The sequence below is a fragment of the Triticum urartu genome, chromosome 2 (assembly GCF_003073215.2).
Source record: "Triticum urartu cultivar G1812 chromosome 2, Tu2.1, whole genome shotgun sequence".
NCBI classification, from domain to species: Eukaryota; Viridiplantae; Streptophyta; class Magnoliopsida; order Poales; family Poaceae; genus Triticum; species Triticum urartu.
Window position 1 is genome coordinate 353,613,371 of NC_053023.1, and position 15,299 is coordinate 353,628,669.

A 15,299-nucleotide genomic window follows, 5' to 3' on the forward strand; every position below is an offset into this window, starting at 1 on the left:
TGAGAAGCCAACCATTTATGGTTGTAGGGGGTGGGATATTTATAGCCACTAGGCAACCCGACCTGATTTGTCCGAAATGACCCTGGGTCACTAAGGAACTGACATGTGTTCCAACGGTCAGATTTCAAACACACACGGCAACTTTACTTGGGCTACAAGCAAAGCTGACTTGTCCAACTCTGAACAAGATTCGCTCTCATAGTCTTCACTCGAAGACATAGGATTTTGGTTAAGCATCACTTCAGTCATTCTGACTGGTTCTCTTGGACCCCACTTAACAGTACGCTGGTTCCTATGACTCAACAAGGAAGAAAAAGAACTACGAAAGGTCTAAGTCTTTGCGCTCCATAGTCTTCATGTGATGTCTTCTCTTGTCATAGTCTTAAAGGTGAATGTCTTCACTTACCACCTTTGACTTCAATGTCTTCATACATTTTTAGGGGTCATATCTGGTAGGAAAACCGAATCAATGAGGGACTTCTACCTGTGTTATCCTGCAATTCTCACAAACACATTAGTCCCTCAACTAGGTTTGTTGTCAATACTCCAAAACCAACTAGGGGTGGCACTAGATGCACTTACAATCTCCCCCTTTTTGGTGATTGATGACAAACTAGTTGAAGTTTTCAACGGGGAATATAATATGTGAAATTGTAAAGGATAAGGAATTGTCTTCATGAGTTGCAAGGGCTCCCCCTGAAGATGTGCATATAAGTAATTTGCTTTTGGAATGCAAATGCACATGGCAGGTTGTACTTGTGGAGATCCTCTTCAACTTATGATGACAATTCATCATGCATGAAGGTATGTGAAGATAATGACATGCATAATGAAAAATGGACATCTGCAAAATGATCTAAGTGCGGAATTTATCGTCGCACATGTGGGATTTATCCTCGCATCACAAAATAGCAAATAAGTAGCAGACGACCATCGAGTTTAAGTGTTACAACTCAAAGAACCAAATGTATCAAGCGAGAGTTGTAAACACTAGGCAAAACATAAAGTAACCGCCCATATGGACCCTCTTGAAGACTATCAAACTCATATGCTTCTCCCTCTTTTGTCAGTAAGGACCAAAAAGGTTTGAAGACATAGAGCATCTACTCGTTCCCATGAAGAGTAGGTGAAGCAGCAGGGTCGTCGGTGGTGTTCGGCGGTGTAGAAGAACTTGGGACAGTGTCGAGGTGTGCAGAAGTAGGGGGCGGTGAAGTGGCATCATCTTCGTCCTTGATCACTCTAGCATTCACAATTACCGCAGAGGAAGAGAACTCAGAGTCTTCAAGAGATGGAGTTCGTCGCAGCATAGTACTTCGGGGAGGTGTGGAGTCAAACTTGAAACTTTCAGAGAAGCCATCCTCTTGAAGATCATCGTCAGAACACATAAACGTCAGCCCTTTCCATGTACGCCGACAGGTTTCATGGGCAACAAAGGCATTCTTGGTGGCAAGATTGTGAATGCGGTTGACATCCACCAAGAGGCTGTGCATTTGGAGCTTCAGCCAGTCATGATGCCTATCCTGTTTCTGATGAAGAACAACCAGAAGCTCTCGGTCATTGAGAACATGAGATCGCTTCTTGGGTCGTTGGGAAATAGTGCTTTCAGTGGCTTCAGTAAGGGCACGACGAGGTGCACATGTAGTACCAGCCAGAGGATAAACACGAGTGACTGCTTCAACTCCTTCAATGTTATAAGTGAAACTTTGATGCTCCGCATTCTGAAGACTAAGAGGTTCCTTGGCAGGCTCTGGATAAATGGCTTCAACGGACATATCCACATCAGGCAGAAAGATCTGATGATTGCGGGCAGATGGCTGATATGAGATAGCTGAGTGGAGTTTAATCAGCCGCATTATCCATGGAGCATAGAACTTCAAGCCAAAAAGATCAGATCCTGATGCAGCAAGTTGGCGGATGAAGAAGTATTGTGCATTGAAGCATTTGCCATGAAGAATATAGAAGACGAATGTCTTCATTGCACCTTCCAGCTTTGCATGTGGAGAATGTCCTTTGATGGGCTAGAGAGTTTGCCTTATAATGTGATAGATAGTCCTTGGCAGATACTCAAGGTCTTCAACAAAAAACTCCTTAGGATATGCAGCATCTTGTGGCAAAGGCTTCATCATACTGAGCATCTGACTCATGTTCGGTTCAGGCTTCTGAAAGATGCTCTCCATAGCTTCACTGTGAAGCTGACAGCCGGGTTCATAGAGATCTCCAGGAGTGGGCAGACCAGTGAGCTCAATGATATCAAAGGCTTTGGCTTCATGATGAACATTTCCTGTCATCCACTCCAGGACCCAAGTCTTCGGATCTCTGTTGTAATCACGTATGTGAAGTGTGGCATAAAATTGGAGCAACAACTCTTCGTTCCAGTGCTCTTGGTCGGTGACGAATGGCAACAATCCAACCTCTTTGAAGCAATCCAGAGCTTCTTCCAAATAGGGCAGACCAGCTATTGCTTCAGTGTCAAGACGCATATGTGGGAAGATGCGACCTTGATTGTACAGAATGCAGGAGTAATAGCTTCGCTGCGGATAGCTCCAGAACCGATCAGAAGATATTCGTTCCCTTGAGTAGGGGTTCTTGGAGCTATTGAAGAAGGTGTTGTCTGCTTTGAAGCCGTTGACATTAAAGGATCCAGGTGCTGATGCAGGACCTGGAAACCTGAGCAACCTTGGCATTGGCTTCTGTACCTGAGGCCTATGCTCAATATGATAGTCAAACTGAGGACCAGCAGCAGGCGCAGGAACAGAAGCAGTAGCATCATTGGCTTCACTGACTTCTGGTTCTTGGGTTGGTGTAGGCTCCACATTTGCTTCAGCCATGACAGCGTCAGTGGCTTCATTGGTGTTGGTGGTGGCAGCCTCAAGATTTTCTATCTCCACTTGATGAGCTGGAGGGTCGGGCATAGACACATTCTCCTCGAGAACAGCTTCGTCAGTAGTTGGGGGAGTAGGGACACGTTCTTCTTCGTGGGTGTCATCGGCTGATGCAGCCGGAATGTCTTCAGCAGTTTTAGCCTCAGACTCGGAGACTTGAGACCTTGGTCATTTGCGAAGCCTGCGTAACGCTGGCGACGCCTTTGGAGATGGAGTTGGCTGGGCCTCAAGGTCATCTTCCTCTTCTTGCCGGGGTGGTGTGACTTGTTGTTGTGGGTGATCAGACCATGATGCATCCTGAGCAATTGGCGTCAGAGGACGACCAATGCTGATGAGTTCGCTGTGCGTAAGCACAGGCGGTGATACCTGTTGGTGCTCGATCAGAGGAAGAACTACATCATCATCAACATTGTCATGGTGACCAATGTCTTCAGCAGCGGTGGGATCAGCTGCTGGAATGTCTTCAGCTTCATGAGCCTCTGTGAAAGCAGGCTCATGGACAGTCAGTTGGCGCTCTTGATGTTCAGCGGCAGGGCGAACCATGGAGATAGATTCAATAACTAAGGCTCTATCCTTCTTGGTCTTGCGCTTCTTCACGGAGGGAGCAGCAGCAGAGGCTTCAGGATGTTTCCTCTTTCTGGCTTCAGCCTCAGCAGTCCTCGTCTTCTTCAGTTCTGAAGCGGTAGACCTGGCTTTTGGCTTCGAGCCAGTCATGCTGGTTGGGAAGACAATGGGATGTGCTTCCTGCCTTGGTGCATCGGGTTCGGCCATAGCGGGCTTCTTCTTCTTCTTTGCAGCCATCCTGGGATCGATCCCAGGACGCCCAAGGGCCTTGCGCTTCTCAGCCTCGTTGTAGCCTTGCACACACTTGTCAGCCAGGCTCTTCATGCGCTCACGAGAACCTTGAGCTTCTTTACGCTTCTTGAGAAATGCTTCTTTGAGCTTGTGCAGCATGATCTTGAAGTTTTTGACCTCTTGCACACTGAGCTTGGCCATATGCTTATTGAACCGAGCTTTCTCAAAGTCGATCTTTTGCTTCAGTTCAACGATGCGCTGAGCTAGAGCTAGCTCTGAAGCAATGGCGCCATGGAAGGCGACACTGAGGCCAATTGGAAGTTGCAGATCTTCAAAGCTGAGGTTGGGCGTGTCAAACCACTCATCGATGAAGTTGTGGATGATTGCCACGTCAAAGAGAGGCAAATCATTGAAGATTTCTGCTTCTTCTTTGCTCTTGATCAGTTGCTCAAGAGCGTCATCTGCAAGATCTTCATCACTGGACAGATCAATGGCATCATTGCACAGAATAGCAACAACAGTCAGTTCTTGGCTGGTGTGTTGCAGAGGCATCTAGACTCTCGAGGGCTTGGAGATGCATGACAAATCTTCAGACTGCACACTATCTTCAGGAGTTGCAGTGGCCAGTGGCTTCGCCCGTGAGATTTTTGGTGCTGAGGTAGGCTTTGAAACTTTAGGTTGCTTTAGTTTTTTTGGCTTCGGCGCTGCAGACGCTTCATCAGATTCAGCGTCATCTGCAGGCTCATCCACAGCTGTCCCTTGAACCATGATATGAGTGATGAGACCTTCCAAGTTATAGAAGGGCCCAACAAGATTGGGTTCAGCTTCGCGGGTGCCATTGGCACGGGGAGCAGAGGGACCAGGGTTGAAATCTAGTCCCAATGACTTCTTGTTCTACTTCGCCGAATTCTGGGAAAACTGGAAGTTGCGCTTGAACAGATTGTCGTCATGACACCATAGCAGTGATGATGGGTCAGCATCTGCAGGCTGTGGTCCACGGACCATGCAGGGATAGACGCCTTGTTCAATGGCTTCATCTTTGGACCTGGGTTGAAGATTTCTGTATAGGATGTCTCCCCATAGTCGCTTGATGGCATTCTTCTCAGCATATTCCTTTGTCACAAACCTGTACATGAACCACTGTTCTGCCCAATATCGTCGAATCCATTGGATTCGTGTCTTGCGCTGATTGTAATCCTCTTCTGGATCTGTCTTGTACAGTTCTGAGAGGTCATCGGGCAGATCTCTTGATGTTTCACCTCGACGCTTTCTGCCACCCTTCCTTGCTGATTTCTCTGCAGCCATGAACTTTAAACTGAATGGCTTCAATATGTTGAAAGGCTTCAAAGGCTTTCGTTTGCTGGACAAACAGGAACTGGCTTTGGGAGAATTTATATAATGCTATAAGAATTCTGCAAATGAATGCAGACTATGAGAACCAAGGGATTCTCCCACGGACATGTACCTGTGACAGCATTAAGGTGCGAGGGAAGGGGAAGAGGTCATATGCATTCTCAGAAGATTTTGAAGATAAATCAGTTTAGAAGACATTGACCTCATCGTGCGAAGACATTCACTCATAGATAAGGAGTTGGTTCCAGATTTGTATGAATCCACAGATCAGTACAAGTGAGGAATCAAACTACTTTGTGAAGCATAAGTGAACATACTAGGCATAATATGAGATGCAGTATGAAGTGGATCCAACTTGTGTGAACAGAAACTGCTTGTGGTAGAAAGTGAAGAATCTATAGGATCAAAGGGGCAGTAAAAAGGAAGTTTTATTTACCAGACAAAGAACTGCTAGACGGAGTGGAAGAGGAGGCCGAGCAGTTCGATTGTCCGTGCCCTAATTTGGCGATGGAGGACACCTACGGTGACGGCAGGGAAGACGATGTCCGCGGCCGGCGTGAAGACGGCGTCGGAGAGGTGGCGCTAGGGTTCGTGCGAGTATGGAAGAAGGATAATGACTTTGGTGAGGCGTGTATTTATAGGGACAGGGACGGCACAGCGTTATTACACAGGTGCCCCTGGCGATTCGCATCTGAAGAACACATGGCCATCATGCAACATATCGGAGGTTGTTCCACGTTCTCACGCACGCCTGGATTGTCGGGTGGTCATTCCCACTTCTCCGGGTTTCAGGTGAAGGAATTAGCATTGAAAACGGACTTAATGTTTGTCTCTGTATCTTCTGCTGACAAGGACGCAGAGAAGATATTCAACAGTTTCAATAGAATGCATATGATTTGGAGAGATAGAGTTTGAGATAGAAAGCATAGAGAGGTTAGGGTCCGATCACATTCACTTAGTTCAAAAGATTCAACAAGAAGACATAGCTATAAGTGAATGCTGTAGAGGACAGAACACTAGTATATATATATATATATATGATCAACATAATGAAGATAATCATGAAGACATGTTGAGATTGAAGCCAAACCAAATGTGAAGACACAGCAAATGTAACACCATGGGTAAAACACTTCAAACAGACGAATTTTGTGGTGGCGTTACCCACCGTATAGGAAGTATTAGACCCAGACACGGCGCACAATTATCGTGGTGCTCCGAAGTCAAATTCCAGATTAATGTATTCACACTTAGAATGTATGTCTTCATGATTGAAGATATACTTTACTTTGTGTGTTGCACATCTAAGTCATCAATATGCATAAGTGTTAGGATGTGTGCCTGATCACAGGACATTTGAGGATTCCAAGATATTTAGCTCACACCGTAACTTGCAAAATCTCTTCTCATCCAAGGGCTTGGTGAAGATATCTGCCAATTGCTCTTCAGTGTTGATGTGCATGATATCAATATCTTCCTTCACAACATGATCTCTGAGAAAGTGATGATGAATTTCAATGTGCTTTGTCCTCGAGTGCTGAACTGGGTTGTTGGCAATCTTGATGGCGCTTTCGTTGTCGCAGTAGAGTGGCACTTGCTTCAGATGAATGCCATAGTCTTTGAGTGTTTGCTTCATCCACAGAAGCTGAGCGCAGCAAGATCCAGCAGCAATGTATTCAGATTCAGAAGTGGAGAGAGATACACAGTTCTGCTTCTTTGAAGACCAACATACAAGTGATCGTCCTAGAAAATGACATGTGCCTGATGTAGACTTGCGATCCACCTTGTAACCAGCATAATCAGCATTCGAGAATCCAACCAGATCAAATTCTGAGCCCTTTGGATACCATAATCCTAGAGTTGGGGTGTAAGCCAAATATCGAAGAATTCGCTTCACAGCTAAGTGATGCGATTCCTTTGGTGCCGCTTGGAATCGAGCACACATGCAAACACTAAGCATAATATCTGGCCTAGATGCACATAGATAAAGTAAAGAACCAATCATGGAGCGGTATACCTTTTGATCGAACTCTTTACCATTTTCGTCGGGACCCAGATGATGTTTGGCTGGCATTGGCGTCGTGAAGCCTTTGCAGTCTTGCATACCAAACTTCTTCAGGCAATCTTTGAGATACTTCTCTTGGGATATAAAGATGCCGTTGCGTTGCTGACGTATTTGAAGACCAAGGAAGAACTCTAGCTCACCCATCATGGACATCTGATATTGCTCTTGCACCATATATCCGAACTCTTCACTGTATTTCTGATTGGTGCAGCTGAAGATAATGTCATCCACATATATTTGGCATACAAACAGTTCACCATTATGTGTCTTCGTGAAGAGAGTGGGGTCGAGGGAACCAGATTTGAAGCCTTTGCTCTTCAGGAAGTCTTTGAGTGTGTCATACCAAGCCCGAGGGGCTTGTTTAAGGCCATACAGTGCCTTGTTGAGCTTGTATACCATGTCAGGATGTTTTGGATCTTCAAAGCCAGGCGGTTGTGCAACATACACTTCTTCTTCAATCTTGCCATCTAGAAAAGCGCTCTTCACATCCATTTGATATAGAAGTATGTTGTGATGATTTGCATAGGCCAGCAGTATGCGTATGGCTTCAAGTCTAGCCATAGGAGTAAATGTTTCATCGAAGTCAATCCCTTCAACTTGAGTGTATCCTTGAACAACGAGACGAGCTTTGTTTCTGACAACTTGACCATGCTCATCTTGCTTGTTGCGATATATCCATTTGGTGCCTATTATATTGTGGTTCCGAGGATCAGGACGCTTAACCAGTTGCAACAGTAGAAGCAGTAGAACATTCAGCAACAGGAGTAGCGTTATCACGCTCAATGCATTTAAGACATGGTGGTTCAAATCCTTCCTGAGCTGAACTAATCTTTTTGGCGCGAAGTGACTCGTTTTCCTTTCGAAGATCTTCATGAGCTGCTCTCAATTTCTCGAGTTCTTCATGAGTTGTTGAGAGCGTTTCATGATGAATTTCAAGCTCCTCATACTTAATATGAAGATTTTTATGTCTTCAATTAAGGACTGAGATTGAGTCATTTCAGCGTCCAACAGGTCATCGCTTTTGTCTAACAGTTTTTGAATATGTTCCATAGCTTTCTATTGTTTAGTGACAAGGGAAGAAAGTTTTGCATAGCTGGGTCCAAATTCATCACCAGATTCATCATCACTGGATTCAGATAGATAGCATTCAATTACCTTAGCATCATTTGCCATAAGGCATGATGCAGAAGATGATGATTCTGGTTCGAAAGCCATCGCTTTGAGTGACTCCTTAAAGTCCTTGAACCGAGGATCATGACGAGTTCGATGACCCTCATAGACCTCCGAGAGACGGTCCCAGATGAGCTTTGCATGATCGAGATGCATGACATTCCTAAACTGATTTTGAGATAGACAGGAGCAGATGACGTCCTTCGCCGTGAGGTTGAGAAGAGTGTACTTGCGAATGTCATCAGCTTCCGCCATTTTGCCCAGATCGGTCAGACCAATCTCAGTGACGGTCCATAGCTCGCTGTTTGTTGCCATGAGGCGCTTCTTCATCATGGCCTTCCACTTGGGATACTCGTGACCGTCAAAGATGGGGCATGACATAGTCTTCATACCTGTGGTCGACATAACTGAAACTCCAGGCGGTTAAACCAAAATCACACAGAGCAAGGGAGTACCTTGCTCTGATACCAATTGAAAGTGTGTTATATCGACTAGAGGGGGGTGAATAGGCAATTTTTATGAAAGTCTTCAAAACATGGAGGTTTCAAAGACAAATGATAGAAATGAACCTATTTCCATGCAGCGGAAGATAGACTACACTAGACAGACAATAGTCAAGCATTCAATGAAGTGAAACCACACTGACTAATAGTAGCTAGGCAGTAAGGATCAGGTACACAGTGAAGACAAATAGATGAAGCAAATAGGCACTGACTTTACAAGAGCCAACTGTAAATAAAGAGATGAGAAGGATAGAACTAGTGTGCGTGATGAAGACAAAGGTTTGGTAGACCAGTTCCAACTGCTGTGACAGTTGTACGTCTGGTTGGGGCGGATAGGTATTTAAACCTGAGGACACTCAGTCCCGGACACTTAGTCCTGAGCACGCAGCTCAGAACACTTAGTCCTCTCCGCATTCCCCTTGATCCAAGGTCACACAGACCTCGCCCAATCACTCTGGTAAGTCTTCAAGGTAAACTTCCAAACCTTCACAGACTTAGTTCACCGGCGATCCACAATGACTCTTGGATGCTCAGAACGCGACGCCTAACCGGCTGGAGGATTCACAGTCCTCAAGTGTAATAAGTCTTTAGATCACACAGACAAGAAGACTTAAGTGATGCCTAACACTCTTTGGCTCTGGGTGGTTAGGGCTTTATCCTCTCAAGGAATTCTCTCTCAAAGGCTTCGAGGTGGGTTGCTCTCAAACGACAAAAGCCGTACTTTAACTCTGAGCAGCCAGCCGTTTATGGTTGTAGGGGGTGGGCTATATATAGCCACTAGGCAACCCGACCTGATTTGTCCGAAATGACCCTGGGTCACTAATGAACTGACATGTGTTCCAACGGTCAGATTTCAAACACACACGGCAACTTTACTTGGGCTACAAGCAAAGCTGACTTGTCCAACTCTGAACAAGATTCGCTCTCATAGTCTTCACTCGAAGACATAGGATTTTGGTTAAGCATCACTTTAGTCATTCTGACTGGTTCTCTTGGACCCCACTTAACAGTACGCTGGTTCCTATGACTCAACAAGGAAGAAAAAGAACTACGAAATGTCTAAGTCTTTGCGCTCCATAGTCTTCATGTGATGTCTTCTCTTGTCATAGTCTTCAAGGTGAATGTCTTCACTTACCACCTTTGACTTCAATGTCTTCATACATTTTTAGGGGTCATCTCTGGTAGGAAAACCGAATCAATGAGGGACTTCTACCTGTGTTATCCTGCAATTCTCACAAACGCATTAGTCCCTCAACTAGGTTTGTCGTCAATACTCCAAAACCAACTAGGGGTGGCACTAGATGCACTTACACGAGCGCAGGTAACCCAACCGTTCCATTGGAAAGATTCCTTAGGAATAGGCATGCTTTCAGGCTCAGGAGGAGGCGTTTAATCCCCGCTGCCTTTATATAAAGGAACCAAGGGTTGTCCTTTTTGATGCCAAACTTCTCCTCAGCCTCTCCAACCTCGAGTTCTAGCACCCAAGGTTTCGACGTCGTTGCTCCGAGCTTCCCCATCATGTCCGGACCCAGCCCTCAAGGCCGATGGGTGGCTTCCTCCATTACAGAGGAGGATATTGCGAAGCTTCGAGCGACCAGATACCTGACCGCGGAAATCCACCATAGGCTTCCTGCTCAAGGGCAGGTTATCCCGACCCCCAGATCTGGCGAGAGGGTCATGTTCATCTCACACTTCCTTCGAGGGCTAGGACTCGCTCTTCACCCCTTCATCCGGGGGCTAATGTTCTATTATGGACTAGAATTTCACGATCTAGCCCTGGACACTTTCCTCCATGTCTTAGCGTTCATCATTACGTGCGAGGCCTTCCTCCGAGTCCCCCCACACTTTGGCTTATGGCTCAAGACCTTCAATGTGAAACCAAAGGTAGTCGACGGGGAACAGGCGGAGTGTAGCGATGCTGTGGTCAGCCTGCTCACCAACACTCCTTGCCCAAAAGGCTCTTTTGCCGAAACATCCAATCGATGGCAGCGGGAGTGGTTTTATGTTACGGAGCCCCACAACACCAAGTGGGTAGCTGCACTAACGTTTCGCCTTGGACCACCGTCACAACTTGCATCATGGGCCAACAAGGGGCTAGATTGCGGATCAGTTGATGAAATGCAAACTCTACAAAGCCGCATCCAAACCCTCCTCGAGAGGGACATCAATCTGGTCAGTGTGATTCAAGTAATGTCGATTCACTGAATCTTTCCATGCCAACGTAGGCCTCTCCGTATGTGGGAGTTCTATCCAACAGGACCATGAACCCTTCAACACTTCTTTGGCATTACGCACAAACGGATGTGGCAGTTGTTTTTCGGAAAACGAAAATTTTGGCCGGACACTACTGAGGACACAGGCCTCGACTGTAACCGTCCAGATACCCCAGTAAGCACTTGAATTCCGAACACCTCCCCCCTTTTTTAAGTATGCCGTAATACTTTACTGAGAAAACCATCTCCTTCTAGGGATGGATAAAGAAAGCGGAGTTGATTAGGTGTCCGACCCCTCTTCCCAAGGGTTCAGCGGATCCTGTATTAATAAGAATGCTAGCCCCAGCACCATACCATATGCCTATGAAGGATGTCAAGGCAGAGAGGACCAAAGATGGCCCCATCCCGAAGGTGTGCCAGACATCACGTCCGGAGGAATCAAGATTCCATTGCCCGAAGACAAAAATGAAGGGGAAGTCAACGTCTCTTCCCTCCATGGGAAGAAAAGGGCCGCCTCCGAAGATTGGAAGGAAATGGCTCCTAAGCAAGGCAAGATGCCTTCATAGGGTGGCTCGGGCTCAGAGGACAATGTCATCACGCAGTCCCATGACAAGGACAAGCCTCATGCCAAATCATAAGTGAACAAGAGTGTTTTAAACACGTCTCGTCCCTTTCTTATAACGTCTAGAATATATGTTTTTTGCAGTTCGGCACGCAGTCTTCTTCAACAATCCTCTTCCCCGGGGATCTTCTTCCGAAGATGATGGAAAGTGAGACATCTCCACCAATCACCTTGCCCAACAGGGCAGACGACTTCGAGGTGTCATCGCGGAGGGTCTCTCTCGATCAAGCGGTGCGAGGGATGATGAAGACACAACCCGAAGGTGATACTTCGATGGCCCAGGGTACGGGGACCAACAATAAAGGCCCCGAACATTCCGGTCTACAACCGGATACGAATAAATGGATCCCTTCAACGGGAGGCCATACTCCTATGGCAGTCTCCAGAGACCTAGAGGCGCCGGATATATTGATGAACATGCTGCGATAGGCGTCCATCTCAGAGGAACATCGTACCTTGATGGTCACGGTGGTCAAAAAGGTCCTGGCCGCGAAAAGCGGATTGAATGAGGCCTTCATGGGCCTGCTAAGAGGTTTTGAGGTTTGTACCGTGATCTATTCGATTGTGTATTATTCAAGAATACACCTCTATATAGATAGTAGCCCCTAAGACTCTAATTGGCTTCCCGAGGGAGGCGATCAGAGGATCAAAAGATATGCCCAGGAAGTAATGTGATTAATTGGAACACATGCTGTAACTTCCCCGGAAAATGTTCGGACTATAGAGATTATGAATTTGCAACACAAGATTGATGAGGCGGATGCTGATATCGCGCTTAACAATAGGCGTCTTGACAAGTCGCAAGGTATGTATTCAGAGCAATCCTTACATATATGTATTTGTAATATAAGCGTGACGCTGAAAGTTGCATACTGGAATGTTTATGGCCGCAGATGGTGCCGCTGCCGTTGAGAATCTTCGGGCAGAGCTGGCCCGGGCCAAGGAGCAGGCCCAGTTTACTAATGTGGCTACCGAAAAGGCATCAGCCGAGTTAAAGGCCGAACAAGCTGCTCGGCATCAAGATGAGAAGAAAATATCCTCAATGGCGCTCGAACTGAAAATGCTACGAGCCGATGTGAATTCCTGGAGGAGGAGAATAAACCCAAAGCGGCTTAGCTTGACAAGGCCTTGCGAGAGGCGAAAGAAGCGCGACCCGAATCCAGAGTGGCCCATGAGGAGATCCGGCAAGCTGGGGAGACTGTGGCTGGTAAGCCATTTTTATTACAGATGAAGTTCGGCAATCTGAATTATGCTCAGCTTAACCAAGTGTGGAGTTATCCAGACGTGTTTTTGGACTTGCTGAAGAGTTCATCCGATGCGGCGCAGTTTTACTAAGCGCAAGAGGGATATGAAACAGAGAAGCTTTTCTGGTCACAGTTCGGCGCATCAAAACGCCCTCTGCTGCTGAATAAACAGATGTCCCAATGGGCTGAGCTTCACTGGATGTTCGGCGCTACCATGAAGAACGTCATACTGCAGTTGTGGCCGACTAAGCCGATTCCGAATAGCTATTTCAGCTTGGTGTGGCGGCTTGCTGATGCGGTGCCACGTATCGATGTCGTTAAGCGGTCGTCATGCATTGAAGGTGCATGGATGGCCTTTACCCGAGTCAAGACATACTGGGGAAGATGAAGGCCGCCGATGTTGCAGCGCAGGGTCCACCCAAGGGTAAGGGCCATCACGCACCAGAGCATTACTTTGAAGACGTCTTAGAGGATGCCCGCTTGATAGAGGGTCAATGTTCAAAAGGCATAATATTCGAGTGAACTATTTACAAATTGTAAAAGACAATCGTTATGATCAGTCTATATTTTTATTTTGCCTAAAGGCTTTTGTTCCTCCTGTGCCGCCGTTTGTATATGATCTGAAATTCTTCCAGTCGTTGGCTTCAGCCCCCTCGTAGGATGTACGGGGGTGTTCGAAAAAGCATCTGATCACTCTTGACCCAACGTCTTGGTCCATGAAGGAGGTGTCAATGCGGCGAACTAGGCAACCAGACTATAGGGCGTTAACACTTTCACTTAGCCATAAGAGTTTTATGGTGTGTCTATGACATAGCCCCTGGTATGTATGCGGCTTATTCATGCGATGTGTTTACATATTTGACCAGAAAGAGGTCCTTCGTTTGACATGGAGGGAATCATGAAAGATTCCGATAAGTCATCGAGTGGTTGACCAGCTCTCGGCACATCATGACAGTCAGTTTTCGGCTTTCTCTACTAAGGTGCTTAACTAGGTGAACCGGAAGCACAATTGCAGTAGTTCTCCCTTTACTGCCCCAGCCGATAGAGCGGAACGTAGGATAGCAAGCATAGGAGCCAGGCAACCCAACTATTGACCCAAGACATGATTCGGAGCTGATGCATATAAGGCCAAACTCGCAACGCCAAAGTACGCTATAGAGCTATTCGAATTTGTCGGCAACTCCTTTGTTCCCATACCGAGCCCCTAGCAAGTTATGCCGAGGTGTATGTTTGAGACAACCATAGGGGCAAAACTCGGTCCTTTTAGAAACAAGTGGATTATTTTTACTGGGATCTGAGTGATGTGCCAATCGTGTATATAGATAACAAAGCCGCAACCCCGGCTATTTGATATGTCAGGGGTCAAAGGTGGAGGAAAAAGGCACTTTACAGGCTCGAACTAGACAGTACGGTCTACAAAAAGTTATTTTGGACCTCCTCTCGCACGTTTGCGCCGCTTGTCCTCGGTGGAGGGACTCCTTTACGGAAATAGCCCTTAGGTGAGTGTATGAACCCGGACTTCGATAGAGTCCGAGGCCAGCCATTGAGCCACCTGTGGAGGGAAACAAGAAAAAAAGAAAAAATAATTAAAAAGGAAAGTTATGGGAGTACTTTAAGGTCTGTCCGTGTTGTGCTTCCACCGTTGCCCAAGGTATTTTATGTGCGTAGCTATGTATGCGCATACAGGTTTTCCAGGTATATGAGGCGGACTATGGGAGATGAACTGCTAGTTCTATATGGGATTTGAACGGTCATGTTAAATGGAGACCGGTGGCTTGATGGCCGACAAGGTATGTGGTGTAATTCGGCTGAGATAGCTGTAGTGTGATCCTCTGCGTGGAGAGAACGCTCCATGCATCCCCTGTTGGAGACGGTGCCATGTGTACCATGTTCATTATATTTGCTTCGGGGGGAAATTGCTTCTGCTCCGCCGTCGCCGGGTGGCTTCTTCCCCTTGTATTCGGCGCTTAACCAACAGCTTCTGTGGGCTATCGTGCCCGTCCTCCAGTTCATCGTGTTTGGATGTTGTCCCAACAGGGGCTTCATTGTCTTCGGCTTTGTCCGGGGTGTTGTTTTCTCCAGTGCCGGTATTACTATCTTTTGCACAACGTGACTTAGAGTGGCGCCGCTGGCACTGGCGTCTGGGCTGTGTCTCAGGAGGTTTATCCTCAACTGGATCTTCTTTGTCATCGTCGTTAGTTTCTTTAGGTGTATCCACCATGTATACGTCGTATGAAGAAGTGACCGTCCCGCATCCGGTGAGTGGCGGGTTTCGGCACTGCTCTTCTTCGGCATCGTCGTCTATACAGTCGAAGTCTTCGGAGCTATAATCAAGCATGTCAGTTGAGTCCTCGATAGTGGCTATGGAGTGGATGGCGGGTGGGGAGCAAAATTCTCCATCGTCAGCCCCTAGTCTGAACCATATATAGTTCGATTGTGAGTCCTCCGCCAA